This window comes from Balaenoptera ricei, chromosome 15, assembly GCF_028023285.1.
Source record: "Balaenoptera ricei isolate mBalRic1 chromosome 15, mBalRic1.hap2, whole genome shotgun sequence".
NCBI lineage: Eukaryota > Metazoa > Chordata > Mammalia > Artiodactyla > Balaenopteridae > Balaenoptera > Balaenoptera ricei.
This window is the reverse complement of record NC_082653.1, coordinates 49,510,357-49,534,417: the sequence shown is the minus strand read 5'-3', so window position 1 is coordinate 49,534,417 and position 24,061 is coordinate 49,510,357. Positions and strand designations below refer to the sequence as shown.

General features: G+C 48.9%; 1 long non-coding RNA gene across 1 annotated transcript in view; it reads right to left on the bottom strand.

The window, feature by feature from the left end:
- LOC132348795 (uncharacterized) overlaps nucleotides 1-11,269 on the bottom strand; it is a 28,189-nt gene extending 16,920 nt beyond the window's left edge. The window contains exon 1 of the long non-coding RNA XR_009497556.1: nucleotides 11,192-11,269. This is a non-coding gene — a long non-coding RNA (uncharacterized LOC132348795). The remainder of the gene's footprint in view (nucleotides 1-11,191) is intronic.
- Between the last annotated feature and the right edge of the window lie 12,792 nt (nucleotides 11,270-24,061).

Sequence of the window (24,061 nt, the reverse complement as noted above, 5' to 3'; positions counted from 1 at the left end):
ATGATGAGTAACCAAGTAGTCTTTAGAATTTGGGCCTTATCTACTTATATACCTAACCTAGTAGGGGAAATGGAGGGGGAGAAAAGAGACTTCTATAGGAGAACAAATAGGTTTCTTTAGGAAAGACAAATGGGTTTTTAGGAAAACAAACCGGTGATGAGAAAGTTTGTGATAGTGTTTGTTCATGCAGGTCTTTCCATTTTCTTCATGGCCGTGAAACCCTCCCAAGAGGGGATTTTTGGAAGGTTCATTCTTGGTTTCTCTCCTGGAAGTAGAAGCTGCCCCAAAAAGGAAATTTATGGTGGCCCTCATTTCTCAGAAGTTTATGCTTTTAGTCAGATAAAGGAAGCTCTAGGAAGACTTCTTTCTGCATCTGTTGAATCTCAAACGTCTTCAATATAAAATAATCTTTATACCAACTCTGGGGTTCTGAGTGGATAATAATCGTTATGCATTTGTAGGGCGGGGATGGAGGCAGGTGGGAATTGGGAGGTTGGGGACAGGGGTATAAGGAAAACAATTTTGGCACACTTTTTAAATTTTTAAAATTTTAGAAAGATATCAGTGCATTGCCCATTCAAAAAAAATTTAGGTCTAAGTATGTTTCCAATCTATTTAAGGATTAGTTTCAACCTCCTATTAAGAAAAGATGGATTTTTGCCTCAGTAGCAAGGCTTAATAGAATCCAGCCTGAGGGAAGTGCAAAGATTTTATCATCATTGGCTGCAACTTCTACCCGGAAAGGTTTTAAGAATCAGGTCACCCTTTCCACTTTGCTGGGAAGGACACTTCAGCAACATCTCAGCTGTAAGTCCCAGGACCGTCTCTCATTGTTCCCCTCTGGTCACCAGGAACACAAGGGCAGCTGCAGAGGACAGTGGGTGGGGTGGAGGTGGGTCTCCAAGACCCAGCAGACAATGGAAACCTTCCCCCTTTAAGCAGATGTCAGGTGATTATTTGGGCTTTGCACATGGGTAAAAGGACGGGTGAAACTCTGACAGACACCTGCATCTTGTCCTGACATTCTGACTTGTTGCCCATAAAAGGATCAAAGTACTTTCTGGCTTAGAGAGGGAGCCATTCTTGATCTGAAGAAGATCTCAAAGGGACTTCCCTGGTGGTTCAGTGGTTAAGAATCCATCTTGCAATGCAGGGAACACCGGTTCGAGCCGTGGTTGGGGAAGATTCCCACATGCCGTGGAGCAACTAAGCCCACGTGCCACAATCAGAGAGAAACCCTTGCAGCACAACAAAGAGTCCACGTGCCACAACGAAAGACCCCGCATGCCACAACTAAGACATGATGCAGCCAATAAATAAATAAATAAATAAATAAAAGAAGATCCCAAAATAGGAATTCAAGGTCAGTTCAAGGTTTTTCAGATAGAGTTGACGAGAGGGTCTTAAATGCCCTGAAATTTTAAAATACAAACCAGAGAGGAAAAGGATCAAGGTTCTGGTTGTGGGGACACATCTCACTTCCAGAACAAGCCAAACCCATTCCCACCTGAAGGCAACTAAACTGACCATGTCCTCTACCTAGACTCCTCATCTCAAATCTTCTCATCCTGATCTCCATTTAAATGCACCTCCCTCAACATACACCTCTGATCACCCAAAATATAAGTCCACCCACGCAGCCTCTAACACATCCACCTTTACCATCTATTCTCTTCAGAGCCCTTACCACCCTCAAATCCTTTCTTATTTGCCTGTCATCTGTCTCCCAATGAGAATGACTCCAATGGTGTAGCCATAACTGGCCCTTCTTCCCGTGCTTCCCCAGTGTTTCGAGCAGTTGCCTAGTACACACTGGGTGCTCAATATGTGCTCAACGGATGAACAAATGAGTAAAAGTTAAACTTGAGATGTCTGTGAAATAGCCAAGGAGCGATATCAAATAAGAGTTGTTAAAGGTCCTGCTGTATAGCACAGAGAACTATAGTCAATATCCTATGATAAAGCATAATGGAAAAGAATATTTTAAAAAAAGAATGTATATGTATAACTGAAGCACTTTGCTGTACAGCAGAAATTAACACAACATTGTAAATCAACTATACTTCAATAAAATATTAATTAATTTTAAAAAACCAAGAGAATGAGTTAAAAAAAAAAAAAAAAGAGCTTTCAAGTGGTGGGAAAGATCCAGACTGGAGGTATATTTGGGCATCATTAGAACAAATTCAGTTTTTAAGTCCATAGGAATCAATGAATCACCTGAAGAGAGATTTAAAGAAGAAAGAGCCTGAGCTCCTAGGAACCCAGACTTTAGAGATTGGGTAGAGCAAAGGGAGCAAGTAAGGAAGCGCAAGAAGACTCCAGTGAGGCAGAAGGGAAACCAGAAGAGGCAGGTGTCGCCGAGGCTGAGAGACAAGAGGATTTGGAGAAGGAAGTGGCCTCCCGTGTGGGATGTGGCCCATAGGGTGGGCAGCACGGAGGCGGTCAGGATCTGGACGAGGCAACTCCAGTGCGATTATGGGCAGAAGTCCACTGGGATGGACCAAGGGATGAATGGGCGGAGGGGGCGGGGAGTGGAAGCTTGAGTGTCAGTGACTCTATCCAGAAGGTTGGATAAACTGGGTGCAGCTACAGGCAGATATGGATAAAGGGTTGATTCTCTTCTGCTCAACATATTATTGTGAAAAACTTCAAACCTGCAGAAAGTTGAAGGAAGAGTACAACGCACAGCTCTTCACCCTTCACCTAAATTCATCATTTGTTAACATTCTGCCTCATTTACTTTCCACACACACACACATATTCATTTTGGGGTGAATCACTGGAAATAAAGTTGCAGGTACTCCTGAATACCACAGCATGCCTTTCCTAGGAACAGGGCCATTCTCCTACATGACCTCAATGCCACATCCCACCCAAAGAAATTTAACATTGAATCGGTAACATCATCTAGCAAACAGACCATATTTACGTTTCCCCAGCAGTCCAGACACGGCCTTTATAGCTGCTTTCTATTTCCTGGTCCTGGATCCAATTGACGTTCACTCATTCCCTTTGGTTGTCAGGTTTCCATACTTTAATCGGAAACAGTCCCTGCCCTTTTTCTTGTCTTTCAGGGCACTGACATGCTTGAAGAGTTTAGGCCAGTTGTCACGTTGCCTGTCCCCATACTGGATTTATCTGATTGTTTCCTCATGACTGGATTCAGGTTAAACATTTTTGGCAGGAATACCACATAGATGATGTGAGCTTCTCAAGGGAGAGTTTTTAAAAGATGGAAAATACTCCATCTACTTGAATGCAGATGTAAATGATGCAGTAGATGACGGGGAGGGAAATTGGCTCAGTGAAGGAGGTCATAACATCCTTAAATTGGCCGGAGGTGGGGTGCGGGGCCGGGAGATGGGGAGGGTGGAAACAGATGAAGGGATAGACATACCTGACTGGCAGCAGGTACATCTCCTTGGTTGTAGCGAACAAAGAGAAGTAGAAGGTGGTGTGAATGAATGAACATAGTCTGAGGCAGGGAGGTGAGTCTGTATGGATCTGACAGCTTCTACCTCCTCACTGAAATGAGGCGGCTGGTGGGAATGTAAAAGGGCACAGCCGCTGTGGAAAACAGTATGGCAGTCCCTCAAAAAATTAAGCAGACAGGAATTCCCTGGCAGTCCAGTGGTTAGGACTCTGTACTTCCACTGCAGGGGACACGGGTTCAATCCCTGGTCGAGGAGCTAAGATCCTGCGTGCTGTGCGGCATGGCCAAAAAAAAAAAAAAAAGAAGAAAAAGAAGAAATTCCCAGGCCTAGATGTTTTCACTGGATAATTTTATAAAATATTTAAGGAAGGCTTAACACCAAATTTATACAATGTCTTCCAGAAAATAGAAAAGTAGGGAGTACTTCCCAACTCATTTTATGAAGCTAGTATTATCCTGACACCAAAACCAGACAAAGATAGTACAGAAAACTAGAGATCAATATCCCTAATGAACATAGATGCAAAAACCCTTAACAAAATATTAGCAAGAAAAGTCAGTCATATATAAAATGAATCATACATATTGACCAAGTAAGATTTATTTCAAACAATAAAATATTTGAATGCAAGGTTGGTTCAATATTTTAAAAATCTATCAATGCAATCCACCATACTGACGGTCTTAAGAAGAAAAATCACATAATCATATCAATCAATGCGGAAAAAAGCATTTGACAAAATTCAACATCCATTTATGATTTTAAAAAAAAAGCTCTCAGAAAAATAGAAACAGAGAGGAACTTAACTTGAAAAATGAATCTACCCAAAAAATCTACCACTAATGTTATACTTAATGGCAAAAGACTGAATGTTTCCCCCATAAGAGCAGGAAAAAGGGCAAGTAAAGGCTCTCACAACTTGTATTCAGCATCGTGCTGTAAGTTCTAGTCAGTGCAATAAGGCAAATATGAAAACGAAAGAAACAAGAAAAGTAGGAAGGGGTAAAATGCATATGACTGGAAGAAAAGAATTGTTCCTGTTTGCAGAGAACATGATTGTCTATGTAGAAAATCCCAAGGAATTTGAAAAAACAATTCTAGAACTAATAAGTGAGCTCAACAAGATCTCAGGACACAAGTTAAACATATAAAAATCCATTGTATTTCCATGGTCTAGTAATGAACAGTGGACACCAAAATTAAAAATACAATACCACTTACAATTGCACAAAAAGAAAAGGAAATACTCAAGAGTACACATCTAACAAAACTTGTTCAAGATCTGTATGCTAAAGTGACAACATGCGGGTGAAAGAAATGAAAGCAGATCTAAATAAATGGAGAGACATAGTATGATTGTGGATTAGAATACCCAACATAGCTAAGATGTCAATTCTTGACAAACTGATATACAGGTTTGAAGCAAACCCTATCAAATTCCCAGAAAAGGGTTTTGTTTTTTTTTTTTAAGATACAGACAAGATTATTTTAAAATTTATACTGAAAGGCAAAGAAACTAGCATGGCTAAAACAGTCTTGAGAAAGATAACTAAAGAGAGAGGAATCAGCCTATCAGATTTCAAGACTCACTGTAAGCCTGCAATAATCAAGGATGTATGGTATTGGCAGAGGAATAGACATATAGACCAATGGAACAGAGTAGAATATTCAAAGATAGATGCACACAGACTTGCCCAACTGGTTTTTTACAAAGGTGCCAAAGCAGTTCAATGAAGGAAAGAGAGCCTTTCCTACAGGAGCAATTAGACATCCACAGGCAAAAAAAAATTAACATCAACCTAAACCCCACACTTAATACAAAAATTAACTCCAAATGGATTGCTGACTTAAATGTAAAATGTGAAACTATAAAACTTTTAGAAATATGCATAGGAGAAAATCTCTAGGACCTAGGGCTTATACTTGATACCAAAAGCGCTATTCATAAAAGGAAAAATCAGTAAATTGAACATCAAAATTTAAAACTTTTGCTCTATGAAAGATCCTGTTAAAAGGTAGAAAGACAAGGTACAGAGTGGGGAAAAAATATTTGCAAACCATGTATCCAACAAAGAACTATTATTTTGTGTATATAAAGAACTCTCAAAACTCAATAATAAGAAAAACAAACAATCCAATTAGAAAATTGGAAAAAGACATGAAGAGAGATTTCTGAAGAGGACATACAGATAGCACGTAAGCAGTTGAAAAGATGCTCAACATTATCAGCCATCAGGGAAACGCGGTTTGAAACCGCTATGAGATATCAATACACATTTATCAGAAGTCTAAAATAATAATAGTGACAACACCAAACACTGGCAAGGATGTGGAGTAAATGAATCCCTCCTACATTGTTGGAGGGAATGTGAAATGGAACAGCCCAACTGGGTCTTGAAAAATCTAAACATGCAACTCCCATATGAGCCAGAAATTGTACTGTGGGTAAATTATCTCAGAGAAATGAAAATTTATGTTCAGACATAAACTAGTACATGAATGTTTATAGCAGCCTTATTTGTAATAGCCAAAAACTGGAAACAACCCAAATTCCTTTAAGGGGCAAATAGTTAAAACAACAGTAGTACATCCATACCATGGACTACTGCTCAGCAATAAGCAGGAACAAACTATTGATATGAGCCGTAACCAGGATGAATCTCCAGAAAATTATGCTGAGTGAAAAAAAAGGCCAATTGCTAAAAGAAATCTAAAAAAGAATGAATATATGTATAACTGAATCACTTTGCTATACACCTATAAAACAAATTGTAAATCAACTATACTCTAATAAAAATAAAATATTTTAAAAAAACAAAAATTTTTTCAAAAGCCAATTGCAAAAGATTACACATTGTGTGATTCCATTTATGATTCCACTGTTGAAATGGCAAAATTATAGAAATGGATTAAGGAGGGAATGGCTGGGCTTCCCTGGTGGCGCAGTGGTTAAGAATCTGCCTGTCAATGCAGGGGACACGGGTTCGATCCCTGGTCTGGGAAGATCCCACATGCCACGGAGCAGCTAAGCCCACATGCACAACTACTGAGCCCGCGCACCTAGAGCCCGTGCTCTGCAACAACAGAAGCCACCACAATGAGAAACCCGCGCACCGCAACAAAGAGTAGCCCCCCGCTCACCGCAACTACAGAAAGTCCGCGCACAGCAACAAAGACCCAACGCAGCCAAAAATAAATAAATAAATATATATATATATATAAAAAAGGAGGAAATGGCTGCAGGAGGCGAGTGGGTGTGGGTATAACAGCTCAACATGAGAGCCCTCCCCATGTACACAGGATCGCTCTGTATTACTTCTTACAACTACATATGCATCCACAATTATCTCAAAATAAAGTTTAATGGAAAAAATTCCAACTGAATTATTAGGAGATAAAGTCAATGACATTTTCCAAAAATAGAACGGCAACAAAACATGATAACCTGGAAACTAGGAAAGAAAACGTAAGAAAAATACAGCATTCATCCAGGTGGTCTGACATCCAGCTAAGATGAGTTCCAGAAAAAAGAACAGAGAAAAACAGTGGGGCAGGAGATTATCAAGGAAATTATACAACAAAATGACCAGAATGAAAGGAAGTGATTTTCCTACTGAAAGATTCATATAAATGTAAATCATCACGAATGTCAGGACTCTAGGGTGGAAGAACCCAGAGAAGGAGAAAACAGAAGTGTCTCTGGGGTTCTTTGGTGTCAGTACTTTCCGCTTCCCCACTGCCGGCCACTATGGGTCCCTGTGTCCTGGCTGCTCAGTCAAGTAACAGCCCCTCCAGCTTCTTGTCTCTATAGGGTTTCTCTCCCTTTACTGTCACTTGGATTCAGGAAGGAGTCGAGACTAATACCTGTGCTCGGTCTACCCTCAACTCAGACGTCAGGTGCTAGAATTTTACTCTGTGTTTGAACCTAAAATCTAAATTCTCTCCTCTGCCACCTCACAAAAGGCTCATGTACAACCAAGAAGCCAGTCCCCTCCCAGCCTCTCGGTCTGCAACTGTGCCTTCTTCTTCACGGGAGTTCGCGCCTGACTCTTACTGTTGTCTAATCCACATTTCACCTGCATGGCAGAGTGGGTGGTTTATCCCTCGGTTGGGAGGTGGGGCGGAGTCTGGAAAATTCACTTTCCAGTGTAACTTGCCTGCCTTAGATCAACATTGCCTAGATGTCATGTTTTTTAATTATACAAGTAATATTTGGATGCATTCTTTTCATAAAAATTAAGCCCTTACAAAAGATTCCCCCTTTACCCAGCATTCCCAATACAGGCAGACCTTGCAGGTTCGGTTCCAGACTACGGCAATAAAGCAAGTCACATGAACTTTTTGGTTTCCCAGTGCTCATAAAGTTATGTTTACACTATACTGGAGTCTATTAAGTGTGTGATGGCATTATGTCCGAAAAACAATGTACACACCTTAATTAAAAAGTACTTTCTTGCTAAAAAATAACTCTCATCTGAGACTTCAAGGAGTCATAATCTTTTTGCAATAGTAACATCAAAGGTCACTGATCACAGATCACCATCACAAATATGATAATAATGAAAAAGTTTGAAATATTGCAAGAATTACCAAAATGTGACGCAGAAACACGAGGTGAGCAAATGCGGTTGGAAAAGCGGCACCGATAGACTTGCTCAACGTGGGGTTGGCACAAACCTTGAATTTGTAAAACATGCAATATCTGCAAAGTGCAGTCAAGTGAAATGCAACAAAACGAGGTGCGCCTGTACCAGAGGGATGCGTTTCCAGTCCCTTTTCTATACATTTTCATACATATTCACAAGCCCATAGAAAACATAGAGCATTGTTTTATTGCAGATTTTTTTTTTTTTTTACATTTAACACTTGAGAAAACTATATATCCTTTTTCTACTCAATAACATGTCTCAGCCACCTTTGCACGTCAGGTCTTATAAATCTCCCATCTTTATTTCTTACTATTACATGGATTTTATGCTATGGACATAACATGTTTATATAGTCATTCTTCTATTGATAAGTATTTAGGCTCTTTCCAGTTTGTTTTGCAAGCAGCACAGCTGAGCATCATGACTCGGAGTCTGTGGTCCAGCATCCGGAGGTGGCCCCGAGTTGTGAGGCAGGGGGTGGGAGGGAGTGGTAAATACTGAGAAACTTTTATAGCAATTTGGCAGTGATGTTATGTCAAATCTCACAATAAAAATCATGGGCTTGTATTTTGTAAACCTTTCATTTTTAAAACTTTATTTCTCTAGTGATTCATTTTTACTGTAAAAGTAAAAATGTATGAGTTTGTGACAGACTGGAAATAAAGGCTAGAGCTTGCCCAGGACCGCTGAGAAGCCCTGCTTTTGTGAACAACCTCACGCACACCCAAGACCTTACCCTCCTGCTCAAGGGTCTCTGTCCCACAGATTCAAAGACGTGATTCTCTGGGTTAGAGGATGTGGACATTTTTTTACTGTAATAGATAGTCTCAACTTGCCTCTTTAATTCACTAGTATTTTTTTTTTAAGAATTTATTTTTTATTATTTTTTTAATTTTTTCTGCACTGGGTCTTCATTGCTGCGCGCGGGCTTTCTCTAGTTGCAGCGAGCAGGGGCTACTGTTCATTGTGGTGCACGGGCTTCTCATCGCGGTGGCTTCTGTTGTTGCAGAGCCTGGGCTGTAGGCGTGCGGGTTTCAGTAGTTGCAGCACACGGGCTTCAGTAGTTGTGGCGCACGGGCTTAGTTGCTCTGCGGCATGTGGGATCTTCCCAGACCAGGGATCGAACCCATGTCCCCTGCATTGGCAGGCGGATTCTTAACCACTGTGCCACCAGGGAAGCCCCTTCACTAGTATTTTTAATTCATACGTTCCTGAAAACTGGTGAGGTGGAGCTTCTTTTTAGTTTGTTTGGTTTTTTTTAATATTTATTTAATTATTTTATTTTTGGCTGTGTCGGGTCTTAGTTGCGGCCACAGGTTCTTCGTTGGGATCCTCCACTGCAGCGGGCGGGCTTCTGGTTGCAGTGCATGGGCTTCTCTCTAGTTGTGGCCCACGGGGTCAGTAGTTGTGGTGCGTGGGCTTAATTGCCCCAGGGCATGTGGGATCTTAGTTCCCTGACCAGGGATCGAACCCAGGTCCCCTGTATTGGAAGGCAGATTCTTAACCACTGGACCACCAGAGAGGTCCCAGAGCTTCTTTTTATATGGTTATTGTCTCTTTCTGTTTCTTGGAGGCCAGGAAGTCAGCCAGGCCCTGGGTTGTGACAACCCTTTTGTCACCTCATCTGTTTTGAAGCCCTAGGCAGTCCTAGGAGGGGGACCAGGCGAGGGTAATTTCCTCTTTAAATTTCCTCCTGTGGGTAATGGAGGCGGGGGCTGCACCCGGGCCCCACATCCACAGATATTTATTGGCAAAGCCCAGGTCCCCTCCCTCCAGACTCAGAACGAAAGCCCAGGCCCAAGAGTTCACCAGGAGAACAGGCTGGGAATACAGGAGGGGCCGGGAAGAGTAGTGAGAACATGAAACAAGAACTAGATGCAGGAGGTCAGGAGGGCCAGGGGAACAGTGCGGAGCTGGGACACACAAAGCGTGACTCGGTTCCCTCTTCTGGAGCCGTCAGAGGGGCCGCCTGGGGCCAGAGAGACAGCAGACCATCCGACAGCCCAACAGTCTAAGTCAATAAGAAACCAGGCGTTTCTTCTGTCTATTCACCTAATCTTTTAACACTGTTTATTGGAGGGGTTGACATAACTCAAGCCTCCTGAAATAATGCAGGGGCTTTTCCCCAACCAACTCAAACATCGAACCTGCAACTACCAAGACACTAGGCGGAACCATCACAAACACGCACCCTGCCCAGCCCGGGAGGCAGTTTCCAGGCTAGCAAGGGGGCTACAGAGGAGGAACCTGCCGTGAGAAGCAGGGGCAAAGGGAGAAGGCTCCAGAGTGTTCGGTGGAGACTTAGAACTGTCCTCACCCAAATTCATATCTTCAAGCGCCAGCTCTCAGTACTGTTTCTAGACCCCAGGTAAGTCACTTAGCTTCTCTGTACCTCAGTTTCTTCACCTGTAAAATGGGGCTATGCCTGGAGTGGATGCTGTGGGTGCCCTGCCCGTAACCTGTAGACCCTCACCATTCCCGGGCACAACTTTGCCTGAGGACTTTCTCCAGCCACCATAGCCCGCTCTGCCTGCATCCTTAGAAGAACTAGAGAATGAACACGCCCAGGAGCAGCCATCAACCCAAACTAACGGGAATCAGTATATAAGCACCCCTGCTCCTGAGGGGCCGGAGAACTCAGGTATGAGTTCCACACTGTCTCCCAGGCTCTCCAGCAGGACTGAAGTCCAGTTGCTCATGGTGATGATGTGCTTGATTATACAATAATAATACAATAATAATACAGCAATGGCTGCCCTTCTCTCCCTGTCTCACTTCCCCACGCCCCCCTGAGATCACCTCCCACAGAAAGCCCTTGCCCTTGAATCATTAAAACAAGGTCAGCTTCTGAGGGACCCAAATGAAGGACCTTCCTTCCAACAACATTCTCAGTTGTTGGTAAGATCAGTCGAAGCTCGTAGACAAAGGTCAACGTTATCATCATGATATCTTGGCACTTTCTGTCTGCCACGCAAAGGGAGCTCCTGGTCAACATGACTTGGGTGTTCTCCAGCTTTTGAACCCTAGGGGCTCCCCAGGGGGACTGTAAGGTAGAAAGAACAGAAACCATAAAAGACAATAATTTGGAGCCAAACTAGGTCCTACCTGGTTTGATGGCTCCCGACACAACAATCACAACTTCCAACCTCCAAATGGTGGGGATTTCTGCAAAGATTCAGCTCTGCCAACACACCAAACAACAAAGAAATATGTTTTAGGTATAATCTGGCCCATAATTGATTCAAACAGAAGATGTGACCTGTGGCCTCAATAGCCCACAGAACCCAAGGAGAATATCTAACGATTAGCTGAGTGAGGCCGGCAGCAAATCCTAGAAAACCGAGGGGAACCAGAAAACATGGGGCTGGTCCAAAGGATACAGGGGCCCTGAAGGAGCTCCCAGCAGCCAGGGCTGAGAAATGTGAACAATAAAATAAAAAATGATAGTATCAGATTATCACCCACGGAATAAAATATCCCTAAGTCCACACAGATATAAATAAGTATTTGATTAAATAAGTCGGAGCAGAAGGGCCAGCTCTTTCTTTCTTTTTTTTTAATTTTTAAAAATTAAAAAAAAATTTTTTTTAAATTTTTATTGGGGTATAGTTGATTTACAATGTTGTGTTAGTTTCAGGTGTACAGCAAAGTGAATCAGTTATATATATACATATATCCACTCTTTTTTAGATTCTTTTCCCACATAGGCCATTACAGAGTATTGAGTAGAGTTCCCTATGCTATACAGTAGGTCCTGGGACAGCTCTTTCTTGCAGTGGAAATCCAATCAATACATGTGGAAGGAAGGAGGGAGGGAGTGAGGGAGGGGAAGCCAAAGAAGTGATGCTGCAGACAAGATCTGATGGAGGCTAGAATCTTGAAAGGTTTAAGGAGAAAAGGCATCTGCATGGCCTCAAGGAATCTCTCCTGAGATGTCTGTCGATGGGGCTGGGGGTGGGGATGGGAGGTGAATATAACCTTACAGAAGAAAAGCCCCTCAGGACCACCTGACCAGAGAGCCAGGCATCGCTGCACAAATCAGCGTCGTGACCCCGTGGCGCCAGGTCCGGAGCTCCACGGCAATGGTGCCCTTGCCGGATGTACGCCCTCCACCCAGACATGAGGACCCCACAAAGCCTGGGCTCAGGGGTGTCGGCATGGTGACTGGTCAACACTCCTCGTGGGTATCCGGGTCCGGGCAGACAAGGAACAACTTAGGGACCATTGCTGATAGCAAAGCAGCAGAGACGCAGAACAACTAAATGCACGGGCGGGACCCTGGATGCATTCTCCTGGAGCCAAGAAGGACATTCGTGGAAAAGCTGGTGAGGTTCACGCAGGGACTTGGGTTGGATTAAGGGTGTTAGGACGAGAGCTAACCTCCTGGCTTTGATCGCTGGGCTGCGGGTTTGTAAGTCTGGGGAAGTTGGGAGAGGAGGACAGGAAACTTTCTGTACTGTTCTTGCAACTTTAATACTACACTTACTACTTTTTACTCCTACTTTTTGAAATGTAGTTCAAAATGAGAAGTTTAAAAAACAGCAGCAAATGTCCAGTTTGCCAGCAATGTCCTTCTTAGAAAAGGAACAATCGCCACACCTGTGCTGATCTGAGCAATGCTCAAAACTGGGGCAACAGACCTCAAAATATTCTGCCACGTGTGAGTGGGGAGGTAAGAGCCAAGGCCTTTTCTCTCTGCAACGCGCCCCCCAGGTTCAGAGGAGGCAAAAATTACAGGATCTCATCTGAATAAACTTGGCAGAAAAAATGTTTGGTGGCCTGTCCGAGGGCCGGTCACACATTTACCAACAGCATTCGCAGCTCTGGGCTCCCCGCTGGGGTCTCCCAGGCCTGTGCACGGCATCCGCCAAGGCCAGGAGCTGATTTCCTGGAAAATAATGTGCAAAACTGTTTCAGACAACACGTCCTTTCACCACAACCTCTATGTGGCTTGTTCGAACTGGGATCAGGAGCCCGAGTTGCAGCCAGGAGCAGTTTGGACATTTAGAATATTCTCGGGACCTCAGTTCTAGGCCCGTGGACCAGACCCGACATGTGTGGAGCCAGAGGACAGGTTCGAGGTGGAGTCGAGTGACTTGGGAAAGCCATGCTGGGCCCGGGGAGCCTGCTGGCAGAGAAGGGGGAGCCCCCAGGGAAGGACAGGGAAGCAGAGGGCAAGGAGGCGAGGGCTGCCATGTCTGCTGCCGCCCTTTAAGCAAATACCAGCCTGTTTGAGGAATAAATATTGACCAAGGTGAAGAGCAGCACAAGGCCAGGAGGCTGAGGCTGCAGAGGGAGCCTGGCTTAGAAAGGGTCCCCTGGAGAGAGCTCTCAGGATTCCCAGGCCACTGAGCTCCTCTCCCCAGGGCGTTGGAGAGGGGCCCTCACACACGTCCTCGATGTCTTTCAGCTGATGCTCCTGGGGGACTTGGGGTCAGTGGCCAGGATGGGAGCCACACCAGGGGCAAAGGCGTAGCCCAAGGGGCTGTCCCTGGTCTAGGATGAGCGCCAGGCCTGGAAGGTCCTGGGTAAACACAGTCCTGCTTCAGCAGGTGTTTCATGGGTCCCGGGTCCAAAAGGCCTACCAGCATTCTCAGGGTCAGGGGAGCTTCTCAATGTGTGGGTACAGGGCTCTCATCAGAGGCCCCTGGGGCGCTGGGTAAAAATGCACATTCCTGGGCCCCCCAGGCCCCTCCATACACTCAGGGCTGATGCCTGGGACTGTGCATTTTTAGCGCCTTCCCTAGTGATTCTGATGCCGGTTCAGGCATGAGGCCGGTTAGACCCATTTTGCAGAAGAGTAAGTCAAGGTCCAGAGTGGGAGGGCGGGCACGGCTTCCTTTGGCTGCAAGGGGGGTGAGGGGCAGCGAGAGAGGGAAGGGAGCCCTGGCTTCACCTCTCTCAGCCCCCCGGGAACAGCCAGCTGCTTCCAACGCTTTGACTGGGAACGCCTTTCCCTCCCCCGACCCAGATTGTCCAGACGACTCCTCTGGGCCACGGGGGTCTCAACCCCTGTCTCCAGCCCAGGAAGGAGTCCCTGCCTGTCCTCGGCCCCCAGCCCCTGGCCCTCTCTCCTGGCACTGGCCACAGCGAGTGTGACTGACCACGACCCCCGGAGGCCCCACAGCAGCACGGACACGGGTGCTGGAGCCACAGCCTCAGGGATCGCTCTGCAGCGCCACGCTGCCTGCCCCCACCCGGCAGCTCTAACAGACAAGGAGCTGGTCCTCCAAGTCCCAGGGCCATCCCCCATAGGCCTGCCCGGGTCAGGGGAGAAGCTCACCACAGCCGGACCTCAGTGCTCCGGCCTCACCAGGCATGGGGGCAGCCCCAGCAGGAGGGCGGGGCTGGGAGTGGGGGAGAGGCTCCTGGGATGGGGGGAGTTCCTCCCGGAGGAGGGAGCAGCGGCTGAGGCAAAAGCCAGCACCTGCCACCCCGCCCACCCCCTACTGACCCGGGTCTCACCCTCCGTGAGGGCTGCGTCTCCTGACCATCCCTTTCGCTCACCAGACAGCCCCTAACGGGCTTGCTGGCAGCTCCCGTGTCCACCCCCCCAGCCACCCCAGACTCCACTCCCCTCACATGGGTGTATCCCCGGCCCAGCACTCTCATTTCCTTTGCCTAGAATTGCAGACCCCTCCCCTGCCCAGCCATGGACACCTGCCCTTCCTCGCACGTGGCCACTTCCCTACTCAAACCCTCAATGGCTCCCTATTACTTGCCGTCTGAATCCTCACTCTGGGGTTTACGTTCCACCTAAATCTGGCCTCCAAGGTGTCACTGGCGCTGTCATTATTCCATAAGCCTGTTTTGATTACTTATAATAAAAAAGGTAAATACCTCCAGATTCTCCAACCCTCCTAGAGATTGGACCTGCTTGTGGCCACTCTTTTCTTCTTTATTCCCACATGGGATGGAGAAGACACCAGCCACCTCATTACCTTCCCTCACTTTTCCTCTGAGCCTAAAACTGCTCTAAAAAATAAAGTCTTAAATAAAGCCACCCCCTGAAAAAGTACTTGCGAGAGAGGAAGGGAGAGAGTGTGTTTGGGGTGGGGTGGGGGACCCACACTTGTGCAGAAGGAAAGGCTGGAAGGTTGTGTGGGCTGGGCGTCTCACCTCTCCGTCCTGCCACTCAGTGACTTAACATGTGATTTGGGGGACATTAAAAAATCAGTTTAAGGAACTTGGGGGACAAGAGGCAGTTTTCATGAGAAAAGGCACCAACCACATTACACAGGCTGGGTTGGAATCTCCGTGGTCATGTGGCCTTGGGAGAGTCACTTGTGCCTTTTTCTCTCTGAGCCCTGGCTTCTCACCTACAATGTGCGGGATTATAATAAATTGCAAACGTGGCCGCAATCTTTGCAGCACCTGCTATCAAAAATTGGATGGATTTGCCCTCCCCTTGAATGTTATATGTTGACAAAACATGTCCGAAGTGACCGTGTCTGTTCCAAGCCCAGACTTGCTCTCCTGGAAGCTTGTCCAGCGGCCACGAGCACAAGCTGGGTAAGGCCTGCTGGGGGCCGGGAGCCGAGAACACTCACCCCAGTGGAGGCTATCTGAAGCCCCCCTACCCCAGCCAGCCTGGCCGCTGACATCAGGCAGTTGAGTAAGCCCAGCTACCAGAAAAACTGCACTGCTGGGTCCAGCCAGTAAAAATAAACAGCTGCTATTTTAAGCTACTAGGTGCTGGGGTGGCTGTTATGCAGCACTAGCTAACAGATATACTCACCAAAAATGCCCCTACCTTGCAACCTTTGCCCTTGCTCTTTCCTCGGCCTGGACCCTCTTCCCCAGATACCCACATGCCTTTCTCTCTCATTGTCCTCAGGTCTCTGCTCAGTGAGGCCACCTCAGTAGGTCCACCCCCGCTCACCCTCCCAGATGTGTACCTCACCAGAGCGCCATCACCTTGCTTCTTTATGTGCCTGCTTGTTTGCTTACTGTCTCTCTCACCCCAACACTCACAGTAGATTAAAGCTCCACAAGGGCAAGGACAGTGATTCCTGCCCAGCTGGCTCTGGACCACCCTTGGTAGCTTCATGCCAGCTGCCCCCCCACTGGCCCGCCTTGCTCTGGATTCTCACTGCCCTGGTCTTTGCATTTGAACGGTCCCTTTAGAGTGTAAAAGGGACTCCACACCATCCATTGGTCCCCTTTCCCTCCTTCCACCACTGGGGACACTCCCACCCCTATTTTTCAGAGGGGAAACTGGGGCCTGAGTGACTTGCCCAAGGGGATGGGGGTATTTCAAGGCACATCTTGCCCAGAGCTCCCTCAGACCACTGGACAGAGGTACCTCCTGCTTCCTAGCCCAGGGACCCACTGGAACCCTGGTCAGGAGACCGTGCTGGAGCCTTTTCTCCTGCTCCAGGCTGCACTGGGGCCTGATCTGCCCTCCCCGCAGAAGAAATTCCAACAACCCCAGTGCCTCATGACGCTGACCTCAGCATTGTTTAATGTGAAGCAAATCACAGGGGTCTTCGACTTTGGCCTGGGGCCCCTCTACACCGAGAGCTTGAGAGACTAAGGAAGAGGGGCAAGGAGGGGGTCCCCTGCAGCCTCGGGGCTGCTGTCACCTGCACCTCAACCTCCCTCCCGCCCCCATGGGCACCTCGGGGGTGTCCTAGTAATTTGGGAGGAAAAGCACCGAGGGCAAGTCTCTGGAGTTCCCGGGTGGGTGCTCCGTCCTGTTTGCTGTGGTTCGGACTCTTCCCAAGCGTATGGGGAGGAGGACTTGGGCACAGCGCTGTATTTGGGATGTGGCCTGGGAAGCCCTGGAAGGGGGTGTGGAGGTGAGCAGGGTCTGGGACTGTGGACCCACCTCTAACTCATCCCACCGAGGGCCAAGGACCCCCCAGCTCCTGCCCCTCTCCAGGTGGGGTCCCTCCCAGGGGAGCAGCCAGGCCCGGGGGGCAGAGGGCCAACTGTATGTGCAGGAACAGCAGCAGGTGGCCTTGGTGGCCAGGGTTGAACCCAGGGTACCTGCAGTGCCGTGCGGGACAGAGACCAAAGAGTAGCTCCCCAGTGGCTGTGTCAGAGGAGAGCAGGGCCAGGAGGAGGGCTCACGTGGTTGACTCTCCATCTCCAGGCCGAACGCTGGGTTTTCCGAGCCCACCGGGCTAAGGGCCTTTGCCCGCAAAGGCCCCTGTGTGGACACAGTGTTCTCGGAGGGCAGCTCCAGTCTGGGGAGCAGGTCTAGGCCGCTTCGGGAGCTGCCCGCCTGGCCAGAGAAAAGCCTGTTGCCTCTGGCTGCCCTGCGGGCGCCTGAGATATGAACTCTGGCGGAGCTGGAACTCCTAGAATTAGCCCCCAGGAAAGTGGCTCCAAACCAGTGGAACAAACAGCAGTGATTGGGAGTCTGCTGTGTGCACAGCCCTCAGCCAGGAGATGGTGGGATGGTAACAGGACGACCTCACTTTTGTGAAGCACTGACTGCGCCGCTCAAGGCTTTGCGTGGACCACCTCCCTCGGTCCTCACAGCCCCTCCAGCTAGTTGGACCTATGACACTCATCCGAGACGACACTGATATTCCAGCATCTCAGGTATGCGCAGGGGTCCATACCTCCCCAGCTGGACCCTCTACTGTGCTCAGAGCAAGCCCTACCCTGTCCCCCGTCCCTGCGCACATGTGCAGAGGCCTGAGCTTCGGGAGCGGAACCCCGCTCACCGCTGATGGGAGGGAGGTAGATAACTCGGCCTGGATGACCCGGAAGCGTCAGAGTCCTTACCCACAGGAGACACAGTCCAGGCAGAGAAACAAGCCCCGGAGGCAAATGAGCAAGAGAAGTTAAACCCCAACACAACGCAGTGACACGGGAGAGGGTGCCACCCAGAGCCAGACGCTGGGCGCCAGCTGTCCTGCCCCTGCTCTTTACCAACCCTGTGAAGTTTCTAACAAGTGTCTGAAAAAGCACTTAGAACAGCACTGGGTGGATGGAGGGGCCGTTGCCTCCTACTTTAAACTGTTTGTTGGCAACAGATCTTCCCACCCCTTGCAGGGCTCTGCAAACAGCCACTGTCCCCCTCCGCCCTCCCCCAGAGGGGTCAGCCAGCAGGAAAGCAGCCCCTTCACTAAGGCAGGGAGGGGCCTCCTACTGCAAACGGAGCCCCCAGGCCTTGGGACACTGCTGGGGAGACAACAAAATTAGAGGGAAGGGCAGTGAGCAAATCACAGAGTGGGAGTGGGCAGCTAGAGAGCCTCTTGTTAGGCTGATTAGCTGCAGTGCGAGCCCAGGCCCTGTGGAGGGGTTACCTACCTCCTGGGGGGGTTGAGGGCCCCTCTGAAGCCCAGGGCACCCCAGTCCTGGCTTCCGCCTTCTGGGCAGACCCTGTCCCCTCACTGTAGCGGAGGAGCCAAGGGGCTCCCGGAAGGACCCTTTGACCTGCGTGCCCGGCCGAGCCTCATTTTCCTCATCTGTGAAATGGGGCTTATGAGAACCTGGCGCACAGGGAATGACCAGGGATCCACCTAAACAAGTGGTTCTGATCCTGCCTCTCCATCAGAACCACAGTGAGTGCTGTCAACTGCCACCACTGGGGCTGTACCCCCCACTACTGAAATCAGAACCTTGGGGGTGGGCCCAGGCATCAGCATTTAAAAATCTCCCACACCAACAGCAGGTTGAGACTAGACCAGGCCTGTGAAAGCGGCTACAACTCCTCGGTTCGTGTCACCAACACCAAGTTAAATGGCCGATTTGGGGTCGCCCTCCCAGATCCCCACCCTCCTAGAACAGAGGTTACTTGAGGACAGGGCCCTCATCTGTCACAGCCACCTTTGCAGCCCCAGGGCCTGGGACGGTACATGGCATACAGTGTTTGTTGCATTCATTCATGTTGAATGAATGCTGGTAACAGAACGAAACCTTACACCTACAGGGAATCTAGGATCAGCAAACAGCCGGGCTGAATACTCGAGGCCGTTTGGAAAGACGGCCCCGCCTCTCCACTAAGCAGTGGTCACTCCTTCCACAGACGCCTGCCGAGGACCCACTGCATGACAGGCGCTGTTCCCGGCGTCCGGGCACATCAGGGAACAGAAAAGGTGTGGAGCCCTGCCCGGCCTCCCTGAGCTCACAGTCCAGCGAAGAGACAGAAAATAAGCTGCTCGTATCAAGAGTAATGATGAAGAGGTTTGTGAAAATTGTTTCAATAAAGTAGGTAAAGTAGATCAGGAATTAAGTAGGATGGTCAGGGAGGCCTCAATGAAAGGCAAGATCTGAGCAAAGATTGGAAGCAGGTGAGGGAAGGAGCCAAGGGCGTGTGGGAGAACATTCCAGCTCAGGGCCCGGGGTGGAAGTGAGCTGGGTTCCTGGGGGCCTGAGGGAGTTCCAGCTACAAATGACCACAAACTTAGCGCATGAAACAAGCACCATCTTACTGCGCTCAGGGATTCTGTGGGTCAAGGACTCAGGGCCTAGGGGGACAGCTTGTCTCTGTTACACATCGTCTGGGGCCTCAGCTGGGGAGCCGCAACTGTCCTGGGGTGAATGACTGGACCTGGCTTTCTCTAGAGGACACTGGCCAATACAGTAGCCACCAGGAACATGTGGCTGTTTAAATTTATTCAAATTTTTAAAAATTGAAAAGTCACTTCCTGGGAATTCCCTGACAGTCCAGTGGTTAGGACTCGGTGCTTTCACTGTCGTGGCCCAGGTTCGATCCCTGGTTGGGGAACCAAGATCCCACAAGCCGTGGGAAAGAAAAAAAAAAAAAAAGTCACTTCCTCAGTTGTACTAGCTGCATTCCAGGTGCCAGATTTTGCAAATAAAAATGCCCAGTAAATTTGGATAGCTGAAAAACAACACATAATTGTTTTGGTATAAATATATCCCAAATATTGCATGAGACATACTTACACTAAATAAGTAGTGTTGAATTCAGAAACAATTGGACAGGGTGTTCTGTGTTTTGTCTACACCAGAGCTACCATGTGGCCGATGGGCACCTCGCTGGACCGCAGACAGAACCTTCCCATCACACGGAAAGTTCTATTGTCTGCTTCCTGGGCTGGGATGGCTGGAAGGCTGGGCTTAGCTGGGATCCGTGACCTCTCCTGCATGTGGCTTGGCTTCTCTCAGCACAGCAGCTGGAGAGAGAGACAGAGACAGAGACTGGAGGGAAGAGAGAGAGCAAGGCTTCCTCTGGTCCCTACCGGGAAGTTCCACCCCCACTCCACCCGCAGTGTTACTCTGTCCCATTCTATGGATTACAGATGTGTCACTAAAGCCAGCCCAGGTTCAAGGGGAGGGGAATTAAATGCCTGTGCCGGGCAATCACATTACAGAAGCACACAGGGGACGTGGACACCTTTGGAAAATACCACCTCAGGGTGGGGTCTACAAATCAGGCGGGGTCTTGCAGTCGTTGGAAGGACTTGCGCCTTTATGTTGCATCAGATGGGGGCATCCTGGAAGGGTGTTTTGTGGATGAGGGTCATGATCAGACTCGGGTTTTAAACGGAAACGTGAGGAGCGAAGTGGGGGACCGTGAGCTCGTCCAGCACGTGGCTGCCAGCGCTGGTGATGCGGAGGCTCCCTGACAATCCCGGCCCCTGCCCACCTCCTCTCCGCTTACCCAACAAGGACCCTCGCGACAGCACCCCGCGCTGGCCTGTCCCCGCCCCCCCCCTCAATGGGACAAGCGCTTTGCAGGCGGTGTCAACGGGCCCAAAGACAAAAACCAGACTCTAGAAAACCACTTGTGCACGCCCCACAGGCTTCTGAGCAGGCGTTTCCAGAGTTTCCCTCTCGACATGGGCTTTATCCATCACCTGTTTGTGGGCGCTCACTGGCTGCTTCTCCCCTCATCTCCTGAGAATCCCTTTTCCTCCCCCTCCTCCTCTGGCCACTTTTTCTGCCCCCAAATCCATGCCGTCTGCCTCCCAACAAGACCAAATGGGCTCGTGATACGATCAACAACCCCGAGGACAGGGAGGCCCCAAGAGCCTCTGCTGGAGCCAAAGGCTGACTCACCCTCGAGTGACCTGCTCAGCTGCTTTGCAGGAACTTCCCTTCCCCAGGCAGAACAGGCCACTGTGGCGTTGGGACTCCCACCACTAGGCCAGGAATTAGCACGTGTACCAGGCCTGAATCTGGGGAAACTGGTACTAGCCTAAACCCAGCAGCAGCGTTTTAATTTGCTGTCCCGGAATCTTGCCCTGTCTTAGGTTGATCATCCAGAGCAGGCAGAGTCCCCTCCTGTGATTCTTCAGTGTGAGGGGACATGGCAAAGTACACACACAATCTCCATTCCATCTCCAAACCACCAAAATGACAAGAGTGTGCGGCGTGGCAGTTAAAAAATGAGGCCAGTAAACAGTTCCTGAAATGTAAGCATCTGGCCAGCCTTCCACTACATAATCTGCGCAGCAAGCTTCAGCGGAAATCCTATCCCGACCCCCCAAGCCTCTCCCCTTTGACTGATGCTAAAAAATCCTCCTTCAGCTGAGGGTGCACCAGATGAATTAATAATGCAAGAGCTGGAAGGCAGCCACCAGAAATAAAATGGCTGTGGGCTGGGATTATGGGCTCTCCTTTTTCCTGAGTGTTTTGAAGATCACAGGTCTCACAATTTAACGAGCTTTAAAAAGAGGTTTTGTAAAACATGAAAGTAAGACACAATTAAAATTAAAATCTTCCTAAAATGGCTAGGTAAGTCTTTGGTTTAACAAGTGAAGACTTTGCGGGATGGGGAAAAAGATTGCTGAAGAGAGGCCCGAGGGTGGGAAGGCCAAGAAACCCTCACCTCCTCCACACTTGACCTCCAGGGGGTCCTGCCCTCTTTCTGGTGGGACTGGCAGTGGAAAGACAAAGAAACAAAACGTGTTCAGGCCTCTGGACCATGGAGACCATTCCAAAGGGAGAGAGAAGGTACTCAACGGTTAGGAACCCCCAGAAACCAAGCCCTACTCTGGCATCCTGAACCGTTCTCTGTAAAATACACTATCTACATACGGGGAAAATCAGAAACATATTAACTGACTTTTATGGGATGTGGTAAAATAGGATTTTTATTTCCTAGTTTAGTTTGTATTGTCTGAATTCCTCTTTAGTAGTCAGAAGATTAAAAACAGAAGTTAAATGCCTTTTGAATGGCAACAAACTAAACCTGCAACAAGGAGTCACTTTGCTCTGCCCACGCAAGCAAGGGAGGGGCATGGGGAACAGGGCTGGGGGAGGCCCCTCCTGGACCGCTCAGCTCCCAGCTGCCTCTCAAGCTCATAACCGGCCCCTGCCCAGCTGTGGTGCTCCCTGCCTTCCTTCCAGACTTGTCACACGGCCCAGCTCTGAACCCATTACCGCCCATCTGTCTGACACCAGTCCCAGAACGCAAGGAGCAGCCTCAGCAACAGAGAGTGTCTTGGGTCACCCAGAGAGGACTGCTGCTCTGGGAAGAGACCATCGGAAACAACTCTGCAGACACCGGGCTGTCCCTCTGTCCCACAAGCTGAGGGCACGTGTGGGCTCTGGGTGCCTCTGCCCCTACAGGTGGAAGCTGACGGTGCAAAGTGACTTCCAAATGGAAACCACCTCTTACAGAGCTGGGTCTAGGCATCGCCTCAGATGAACCGCGAAGGCAGTACCTGGCATGCACTGTATGTGGTACAGAAGAGTCACTAGCTACCAGGTCTCTCAGAGCAATCCTCAACCCTACAGCACACGCACTGAAGCTTTCAGAAGACACCCCAACAAAAGCCTCCCACACACCACACAGAAGTGGCCCCAGTTCACCCATGGGCTTGAGGAAAAGCATTTTAGAATGCTCTGTGCCCACCTGTGCCCCTGGAAGGTGCCTGGGCAGCTGTAAGTTTCCCACTTGGCTCTCCTCCTGCTGAGGCTGCACAAGGTAGCCCCTCCCTTGGGTCTGCACCCTCCGCCGCCCGCCAGGCGGCACGTAGATGTCAGCACCCAGTCCCACACCGAGCCTTGCCTTCCTGCATCAGGGCGTTGGCTCCCTCTTAGCCAGGTCGCCTGGCTCCTCAGGAAGAGCCCAGGTTTGCAGAGGCAGCAATGGCTCCACTGGCCGACGTGGGCAGGGAAGGGGAGGACTAGAAACACCCTCACTCGCCCAGAACCCCGTGCAGTTCCATGAATGACCAGCAGGCCCATGACTTTAGTGCAGAAGGTAAACACAAACACTCCGAGATCACTCGTATAAAATTAACTTGAGAGGCACCTAGTTTAAAGCATTGCTGCACCTTACAGATCTGTCTGGTTCAGAAGGGAGCCCCCTTAGCCACCAAGCAGGGCCGGGACTTGGACCCCAGCGCCCCAACCACCTGTTCCACATCCAGCAACAGACCTAGTCCAAAGTGGCCCCCAGTCACGGGCTGAAGCAAGGCGAGCCACAGCCAGAACTCCTGGGACCAGCTGTGACCCAGGCACACTAGGCAGAGTCGCACACCCCAACGCCACATGACGGCTGTGTTACTGTGGGGGATCCCGGGGTGACAGGTGTGCGGGAACCGAGACGTGGTTAGGAACCCAGACTGGAGCAGAGCTTGTTTAAATGCACTCGCTTCCTGCACCACGCCTCCCAAACGCTTCACGTGAAGGGGGCAGGAATTACTGTGTCTGGGCTTGTTTAGTAAATTTTAGTCACTGTAACTGGCTGGGAGGGCAAGACTTCGGCATCAGTTTAACATCAGAAAAAGTCACCTATGGTGTCCAAAACCAGAGTTTTACAACCCTCACACCAGTTACGGCTGATTAAAACAGGCTAAAAGCAGTGGGTAAACTTTTTACATAGTCTCAAAGTATCTTTCAAATAATTACAAAAGATAGACATAAACCTGGCAGGCACCACCTTAAGGCTCAGTCACACCGATGATGGGACAAATATACCCTTAAAAACAGGTCTGCAGTCTTCTAAACTGTTAAGATTAGAACAGAGGCTGGGACAACGCTTGGCAGATACCAAAGCCCTCACCACCACCAAGGCTTAGCTGCGACTGCAGTCTCAGG